The sequence below is a fragment of the Callospermophilus lateralis genome, unplaced genomic scaffold, assembly GCF_048772815.1.
Source record: "Callospermophilus lateralis isolate mCalLat2 unplaced genomic scaffold, mCalLat2.hap1 Scaffold_63, whole genome shotgun sequence".
In the NCBI taxonomy this organism is placed as follows: Eukaryota; Metazoa; Chordata; class Mammalia; order Rodentia; family Sciuridae; genus Callospermophilus; species Callospermophilus lateralis.
Genome location: NW_027514713.1, coordinates 4,571,348 through 4,580,741, shown reverse-complemented (window position 1 = coordinate 4,580,741; position 9,394 = coordinate 4,571,348). Strand labels below are relative to the sequence as shown.

At 38.4% G+C, this 9,394-nt stretch overlaps 2 pseudogenes; both read right to left on the bottom strand.

The window, feature by feature from the left end:
• Positions 1 to 4,042: 4,042 nt before the first annotated feature.
• LOC143389619 (large ribosomal subunit protein uL23 pseudogene) lies at positions 4,043 to 4,515 on the bottom strand (annotated as a pseudogene).
• A 1,922-nt stretch (positions 4,516 to 6,437) lies between these two features.
• Positions 6,438 to 8,408, bottom strand: LOC143389471 (RNA-binding protein EWS pseudogene; annotated as a pseudogene).
• Between the last annotated feature and the right edge of the window lie 986 nt (positions 8,409 to 9,394).

Below are 9,394 nucleotides of genomic sequence, written 5' to 3'. Positions count from 1 at the left end.
CTCTATACCAAAAAAATCCAAAATAAAGTGATGTATGTGTGTGTGTGTGTGTGTGAGTGTGTGTGGGTGCATATAAAATATATGTAATGTATATAGGAAAAGCCTCTACTAATTAAGAAAACAGCCTGGCATGGTGGTACACACCTGTTATTTCAGTGACTGGTAATACTGAAGCAGAAGGATCAAAAGTTTGAGGCCAGCCTGAACAACTTAGTGAGACCTTGTTTGAAAATAAAAAAGATCTTGGGTTTTAACATAGTGGTAAAGGTTCAATCTCTAGTACCAAATAAAAGAAAATATAAAAACCAATAGTAAATTGTATGAGTAACCAGAATTGATAAGATAATATATGATGAATAGATATTAAAAAATTCAGTACTACCTGAAATAATAAAAATTAAAATATCATGTTAGAAAATCATTATTATTTAATTTCCTCTTCTATTCAGTTTCAATCTTTCTCACTATAATCTCCATTCATTGGTCTTAACTCCCAAATCTACATGGAAAAGACAAATTTTTAGTTCAAGTGTCTCCTTTCTACTAATTGAAATATTTCATGATTTTCTCATAGATTCTCTTCCTAATAATGGCTACTTACTTCAATGACCACTTACATTACTTAACATGAAGTCCCTTGCAATTTCAGCATTCAGAAATGCCAGACTTCCAGGAAATGTTTGATTGTGGTGCCTGAGGTTAAAAATAAACACCCTGGAATCACGGGAGCAGAACTGGGCAGATCAGTTGTTAGATCAGTTGTTTTCAATTAGGGTAAATTTTGTCCCCAAGAGGACATTTTGCAATGTTAGCACTATCCTGGTATTTTGCACCTTGGGAAAGGGTATTTCCTTCTGGAAAATAGAGAGTAGAGACTAAGGATGTTAGCAAACACCTTGCAATGCATAGGAAAGCACCGTGTGCATTGACAAAGATCTATCTTGCCCAAAATAGCAAGAGCACCACAATAGAGTAAATCTGATTTAGATGATGCGTTAAGCAATATCATATACAAAGAAAAGAAAGAAAACATTTTTTTTAAATTATTTGTGATTTTTCCTTAGGGAATGGGCCTCTATACCAATGGATATTATCAGACTTTGAAAAAGATTATTCACTGAATAGCTCAATAGTGAATTAGAAATTTTCCTCTGGAGTCCCTCATCCACAATTTCTTTTGTAAATGTTGCTCTCTTTATGAAAATGCTTGTGTTCAGCTTGAAAAATAGTTTATTTGGCTGATAAATTGCCTATGGCGCTAGTCTACACTTTTATTTCTAGACTGATATGAAGGCTATAAAGAGAAATTGGTTGCATATCTAAGGGATGAGTGAAGTAACAATTTGTAGTTAAATTGAATTGAATGGAGGAGTTCTTGACAAATATTAGTAGAAAATTTTATTCTACCTGAAAATTGCTTCAATTATTTGATTATGAGAAAAGAATATATTGTAAGATAGATGGAAGTGCACACATCCCTTTGTGTGCAATCTGCATAAAGTATCAGTCACAGCATTAACCTAACATGTCCTGAATTCCATTTCCCTTGTATGAGCAAAAACAAGTAATAATACCATGAAGTATATGTACCTATTGTCTAAAAAAATTTCTGACACCAAAACAAAATCTTCCTTTAAGCACATAAACTTTAAAGTAACACAATTATCTTCTTGTTAAACTTTAGATATACAAAAGTTCCTGTTTTCTTATTTCTAAAGGAACAGGCTGAGCACCAGCATACCTGATCACAGGTAATAGGATGTGGGCCTGTGCATGGCATGAAAACCATGGTAAAAGAGGTGAAATCCTAAGTGAAGTAGCAATCTCCTTGCTTCTTTTTCATAATAGTAGCCAATGATGTTCTCCCTTCTTTAATAGCACTGGCTCATCACCTGGCAAATTGACGATCAAACAGAAAGACACCAAAACAACAAATTCCAAGTGACTTGTGATAAAATATGAGCCCGTTAGGTTCTCTCAAGAAGAGGAAATTTGTTGGGGTTTTTGTTGTTGTGGTTTGGTTTTGGGGGGGAGATTTTTGGTACCAGGGTTTGAACCAAGGGCACTTCACCACTGCACCACATCCCCCAGACCTTTTCAATAATTTGTTTAGAGACAGGGTCTCACTAAACTCTTCAGGGTCTTGCTAAGTTGTGGAGGCTGACTATGAACTCATGATCCTCCTGCCTCAGCCTCGAAACTGCTGGGAAGAGGGAAGTTTTGATGATGGGATAGATTGGAGTCCCAATAATAACATTGCAAATATTTGTTGCACTGTAATTTACCTTCATATCCAGGGAGAGGGAGGGACTTGGAAGACACTTGAATATGAAACCATCATCATGTGAAGAACAGTAGTCGCTTGAATTGGTATTTAAATTAGTATATTTGGATATCAGGAATTAATAAAGTAAAATTTAACCCACATGAGTTTTAATCATTATTTGATAGTATTTTGCATGTTGAAATCCTCATCCCCAGTACTTCAGAATTTGACTACATTTGGAAATAGGATCTTTAAAAAAGTAACAGTGTCAAAGAAAGGTCATGGGGGGGGTAAAAGACTAAAGTCCTTATATAAAGAGAAAACTTGGAAGCATAAATGTGCAGAGGGAAGACAATGTTCACAAACACAGAAAAGGTGGTCATGTGTAAGCCAGGTAGACCTACCTCAGAGAAGCAACACGCTGACATCTGGACCTAGGACCTCTCCACTTCAGACTTTGAGAAAATATAATTTTCTGTTATTTAAGCCACTCAGTCTGTTTTGTTCCTGTAGTCTTACTAAACTAACGCAATCTTCAAAAAATATTTTCCTTGCAAACGGCAGATTCTTGAACAAATGTCACAATATTTTAATCTATATAGATGATTTACTCCCAAAAATTTAAGAATCTTTCAATCAATTGTTACTTTTGGTTTCAGAGATGCAGTTTAAATTTTTAAACTAAGTTATGATTTAGATGCAATATATTTTATTCTATCTGACCTGTTGTGGCAGATTTCTACCCAATGAAGAACGGTTCCATCATGTCCCAAATTCTTCCAAGACCTTGATAGTCAGTCCCAACCCTCACCTTCCCTAATTCTGAACTTAGTGTTCTCTCCATACAACTTTGCCTTTTGCAGAATGTCATATAAATGCAATTGTGCAACATGTTGTTATTAGAGACTGATATATTTCACTTAGCTTAATGCACTTGGGTCTTACCCAGATTTTTTGGAGTACTCTATTTCCTTTCATCTTTGGGTACTATTACACTTTAACTATGTGTCAGTTTGCCTATTCTCTAGTGAGGAATATTTGGATTGCTTCTTGGCAATTACAAATAAAATGAGTCAAAACATTTGTCTTCAAAGACTTTGAGTGAATATAGATTGGCTATTCACTTGGGTAAGTACCTGTGATCTAGATTACTGAGTCATATGGTAACTTTTTGGTAACTATAAAAAAAAAACAAGTTGTTCCATTAAAGTTGCTGTGGTATTTTATATTCATGCCCACATATATGAAAATGTTATACTTTATTCAGTATATTTATTTATTTAGTATTGTCAATATTCTTTTTAAAAAATATTAATTAATTAATTAATTTTAGTTGTAGTTGGACACAATACCTTTATTTATTTTTATGTGGTGCTGAGGATCTAACCCAGGGCCTTGCACGTGCTAGATGAGCATTCTACTGCTGAGCCACAACCCAAGACCATAGTACTGTCAATATTCTTAACCTTAACTATTCTAATACTTATACAGTGTATCTTATGTTTTGTGAGCCTTGGAATCGAACTAGGCAAGCCCTTTACCACTGAGTTACACCTCCAACCTTTCATGGTTTAAATTTGTATTTACCTAATGACTTATAATGTCAAGCGTCTTCTCATATGCTTTTGTCTCATCCATATATCTTATTTAGTAAATTGTGTATTCAAATCTTTTGTGCATTTTATTACTGAGTTATTTTAGTTTTAATGTGTTCTGAGTGTTCTTTTTTATGTTGGAAAAAAAAAGTATATTTAGAATTAGACAGCTGGACTCTGTTTAGATGATCCCAATTTTGTTGGCAATATTCAAAACATCATAATCAGGAGCCAGTCGAACATATATGCCTTTTTCTCTCCATCAGGCCTGATCAGGGTGTTAACCTTGGCCACATCAATGCCATAGAGCTTCTTTACAGCTTGTTTGATCTGGTGTTTGTTGGCCTTGCCATCCACAATAAACACAAGTGTGTTGTTGTCTTCAATCTTCTTCATGGCTGACTCAGTGGTCAGAGGGAATTTGATGATGGCATAGTGGTCAAGCTTATTTCTCCTGAGGGCGCTCTTCTGAGGATATTTGGGCTGCCTCCAGAGCCGCAATGTCTTGGGTCACCGGAAGGTAGGTGGTGTGTGGATCTTCTTCTTTTTATGACTGTTGACATTCTTCAACACTGGCTTCTTTGCCTTCAAAGCTTTTGCTTTGGCTTCAGCTTTGGGAGGGGCAGGGGCTTCCTTCTTAGCTTTCGGCACCATCTTGGTGAGAAGGCCTGAATGTTCTTAATATTTTTTAATATAAATACTTTAGCAGATACGATTTGAAATATTTTTTCTAGATAATGGCTTATATTTTTCTCCTCTTAAATGGTGCCTAAAAATAGAAATTCTTAACTTTGATGAAGATTCATCATTTTTATTTTTATGTATCCTGCTTCTAATTGTTTTATCTTTGATATATTTGCCTAACCCAGGGTCACAAATATTTTTACTGTTTTTCTCTTGAAGTAGTGTAATATTAGGTTTAAATTTAAGCCTATCATCTGTACCATCTATTTTGATTTATTTTTTTATGTGCAAGGTATTGATCATTTTTTGTACTTGGATATCTAATTTAACATTTATTCATGATAGAAGCCCTTGGGAAAACCTAAGAATAGAAAGAAACTCCCTAAGCTTAAAAAATAACATCTGCACAAATGCATGCAGCCAACATCTTAGCTGAGGGTGAAAGACTGAAAACCTTCCCTGAGAGCAGGAATGGAGCAGAATGTCTGCTTTTGCTACCTCTACTGCTCTCATCCATACAGTAAAATAAGAAAAAATAAGTAAATAGTGAGTGGGAAGAAATGAAAACATCTCTGATTGCCTATATAGAAAATCTCAGTGAATCTAAAAACTGGTTTAGGATAAATAATCATTGTGAGTTTTAACAAAGACTTGGCACAACATGGATTTCATTTGATTTGTGGGTTTTAGATCTGAACCCTGGCTCAAGTCCAGAAACTTGGCAAGGGTTTGTGTAATGACCTTTTTACTAGAATGGTTGACCCTCTGCCTTAGAGCTTTCATCCTTGATATATTTTTAACTATTTTGATTTCTTATTGAATGTATTGCATCTAAGTATACCATGCTGTATTATTTGTCTATAAGGTCTCTGTGGGTCCGGCTCTTTTATTCCACCACTTAAATGGCATCCATTTCTTCTGACACTTAAGTTTCCAACCAGATTTCTATAATTTTATTTTACTTGAAACAATATTCACCCACTTATAAAATTTCTATTATTTTACTCTCTTAACATCTTCATTGCTGTCAGGGAACCTAGTCCTACCATCAGCCTTGACCTCAGAAGGGGAGGCTCCTAATGATATTGGTGATCTCTTGCCTGCTCTTTCCTTAATGCTGGGTTGAAGGAATCTTCTCCAAGTTCTTCCACACAACAAAGGTGACTCCTGTATTTTTCTGGCCTGTTATCATCTTCGCTTCTATGAACATTTTTATTCTTCAACTACCTACTTTGTAGTTCTGGTAAGTACTCTTCATTTAAACTGGGCCATTGACTTCACTTTTTCTAAGAGTTGTGTGAGATTGCCAAGGCCAATATCTTCCATTCACATCTCATCCTAGTTTGTTACAAGTTGACATTTTAGCAGTTTCACCAATAAAGTGTGCTGGGAGCTGCCAACATACCAGCTCCTATCAGTGATAGGATTCTCATATCTCCAAAATGCCATTGTTGAGCCTGCTTTTTAAGAGTATTCCTGGTACAAGTTACCTCACGTTTGGTTCCTAGGAATCAAATTCTGACATGAATACTTGTGTGGAAGAGTTTTTTTTTTGAAACATTTGGAATTTTATTTAAAAAAAAATCACAACCATGTACATTATTATAGTTAGAGGACCTCTTGGTTCTCCATTGATACTGAGCATGCTCACAGGGGTTCCCATTGTTAAATCTTAGTTAAACATCCATTTTTAAAAGAAGAAAAAAAAACTCAGCACACTACCATTTAACTTGTTTTAATGTTTCTTCACAAATGGTGAAAAATACTAAATTACAGACAAGGAATAATCATAATGCTGTGCCCAACATTATAAATATGGAATTATAAATTTAAAACATTTTCTGGTTTAAAAAATAAATCTCATAGTCAATGCAACTCTGTGGGGTCTATGTCTAATAGGGCCAATCTCTGTGTTCCTGACGGTGCTTGCCTTTATCCATTTTTCCAGATCCTCCACTTCCAGATCCTCACTCCATCTTCCTCCCATCTGCTCCATCATAGGTCCAGGGGACCCCCTGGACCACCTCATCTTCCTCCACCAAAGCCACCTCGGTCCATGCCATGGCCACCACGGAAGCCACCTCTGTCTCCACCACGGCCACCTCTGAACATTCCTCCAGGACTGCCGTGATCCGTGAGGCCACCTCTTCCTCCCCGCATGCCACCAGGGCCACCTCTTCCATGGTCATCACCCGGGGGTGGGAAAGGTGGTGGGAGAAAGCCCTCAGGCTTCGGGGCCTTACACTGGTTGCATTGTGTTCTCCAGGCGAAGTTCTGGTTTCCACAACCCGGACTGGGACATTGCCAGTCCCCAGCTCGGTTCTGGACGTTTCCTCCTCCAGAGGGATTCCCTTGGGAACCCCGTGGCTCTCTTCGGGGAAAACCTCCTCTGTCTCCTCCATGGCCTCCCATGTGACCCATGGGTCCCCCAGGACCTCCCTAGCCACCTGGACCTCCACGGAGTGGTGGTGGCATCCCTCTGCCCTCATGGGTTGGCATGCCACCCTGCATGCTGTTCATTGGAGGCTTCTTTCGAGCAAAAGTGACTTTTAGTTTGCTTCCTTGAAAATCTTTTCCTTCAAACCATTCCACAGCAGCCTTGGCAGTTGGTGGGTCTTCATAGGACACTGTGGCATCACCTTTGGGCTTTCCTGTTTTCTTGTCCAGGTAGGTATGGATCATGGGTTGCCCAGTTCTCTTATTCATCTTAACCACCCCACACTGCTTAAAGAAATCTGCCAGATCATCAAGTCACATTGTCATTTAATCCTTGCACAAAAACTGCACTGTTTTCAGAGTCTTCATCGGGATCTACTGCAGGGCCTAGATTAAGGTCTGGTCTTTCATCCATGGGTCCACCAGGCTTATTGAAGCCACCTAGCTGCCCATTCCACCGCATCCTCCTTCCTGCCCACTTCTGCTCATGCCTCCACGATCAAATCCCCCTCTTCCCCTGCCTGGGTTATCAGGGCCACTCATGGGAGGAAATCTCCTCTGTCTCAGGGGGTTCTCTCTTGGTCCGGAAAATCCTCCAGTCTCCTGCCCATAAACACACATGCAACTGGGGTGGTTCTGTCTGAATGAACTCTGCTGCCCATGGCTGCTGGTCTGTTGTCTATATTGACTTGGAGCCTGGCTGTAGGATCTCGTCTGCGGGGTGGGTAACTAGTGGGAGGCTGCTGCCCATAGCTGCTTTGTTGACCATAACTATTCTGCTGTCCATAGCTGCTTGGTTGCCCATAGGTGTTCTGTTGAGAGTAACTGCTCTGATCATAACTAGTCCGTAGTGTAGAGGAATAGCTGGTAGGAGGACAGGATGGAGGCACGGTAACTGGCTGCATGAGGTACTTCTAGGAACCTGGGGATAACTGTAGTTACTCTGTCCATATCCTAGGCTGGGCTGGTTATAACCCCTTGTGCTAGACTGAGGTTGACTAGTCTCAGCAGTCTTGTGACCATCCTGCGGTTTTGCAGGTAACAGTAGCTTCTGGATGTTGCCCATAGCCAGGGTAAGCAGGCTGAGTCCCATATGCAGACTGGGATGCATAGGGGGCTTGGGTGGTGGTGTCATAAGCACCAGTGCTGTACCCCTGGGCAGGCTGGCTGTATGCTTGGGGGGCATTCAGGGTAGTATAACCATTGGGAGATTATCTATAAGAAGTTGCATATGTGTTCTGCCCATGGATGGCAGTGGTCTGAGCCTGGGTATAGCTGACATCAGGAGGCTGTCCATAAGTTCCATAGATTTGTTGTCCATATGCCTCTGTGATCTGTGCATATCCTTGACTTGGCTGGGCAGTGTAAGCACTGTATCCCTGCTGGGCTGCAGCTTGGCTGTAGGTACTGTAATCTGTGGACACCATTTTCTCTCCTTCCTCCTGGTTCTCTCAATGTCTGTCCTGGTAGAGTTGTTGTTTTTTTTTTTTTTTCCAGAGAAGTTTTCTTATTTAAATATTATAAAAGAATGAGGGAAGCAGGATTGGGCAGAAGGAGCTAACCCAGGATGAAGTTGCCTCAGAGGAATCAGTTGATCCCATGAAGAGTTCTGAAGCTGCAGTGACCCTTCAGAGTTGTCCTGAATTGAGGACAGAGTGTCAAGCCTTTGCATTTCAGCCTAATTAATGTATATTTGATAATTAAGGTATCAAATATACATTATCTCCAGGGAAGGAGCAACTGGGTAAGGAACTTTCATATACTGAGAGTAGTTCCCGAAGAAGATCTCAAATGGGGGCCATGAAACAGAACATTCTTGATCACTAGGGAGATCAATAATTTTGATCTAAATGATGATGTAGACAGCTCATCACAGTATCCTTCTGTTATATAGTTTAAATTTAAAATAATGTAACCAGTTATCTCAGAATCCCTAAAGCCTACAAAGAAATGCAATACAGTTATTTCTCTTAATATACTTGATGCAAATGTGACAAATCACTATTTACTTACTAATTACTATGCCAGATGCTACAGTTTTTGCTTTGAGAATTAGATTTATTATAATGATTAATTTCACAAAAGTGACAGTATTAAGAAAAAAGTTACTTTATTAAAAGAAAAAAGAAGTTAAAATTATTTCTGAAGACAAAAGTTATGTACTATTTAAAATGTTAAAGATTTGTATTAAGTAATATAAATATACAAATTTTATTAACATTTGTATAAGTGTTAACTATATAATGCAAATGTAACATTATGTACTAATCCTACTATAGATATCTCAGGTACTATGTTATGCTAAATATTTGCACCAAAATAGTGACTCTTAACTAGGGGAAGTTTTGCTCTCTCAATTCCAGCATCATTTGAAGTTATTAAGGAGGGAGAGGTGAGATGGTTACTGAAATCT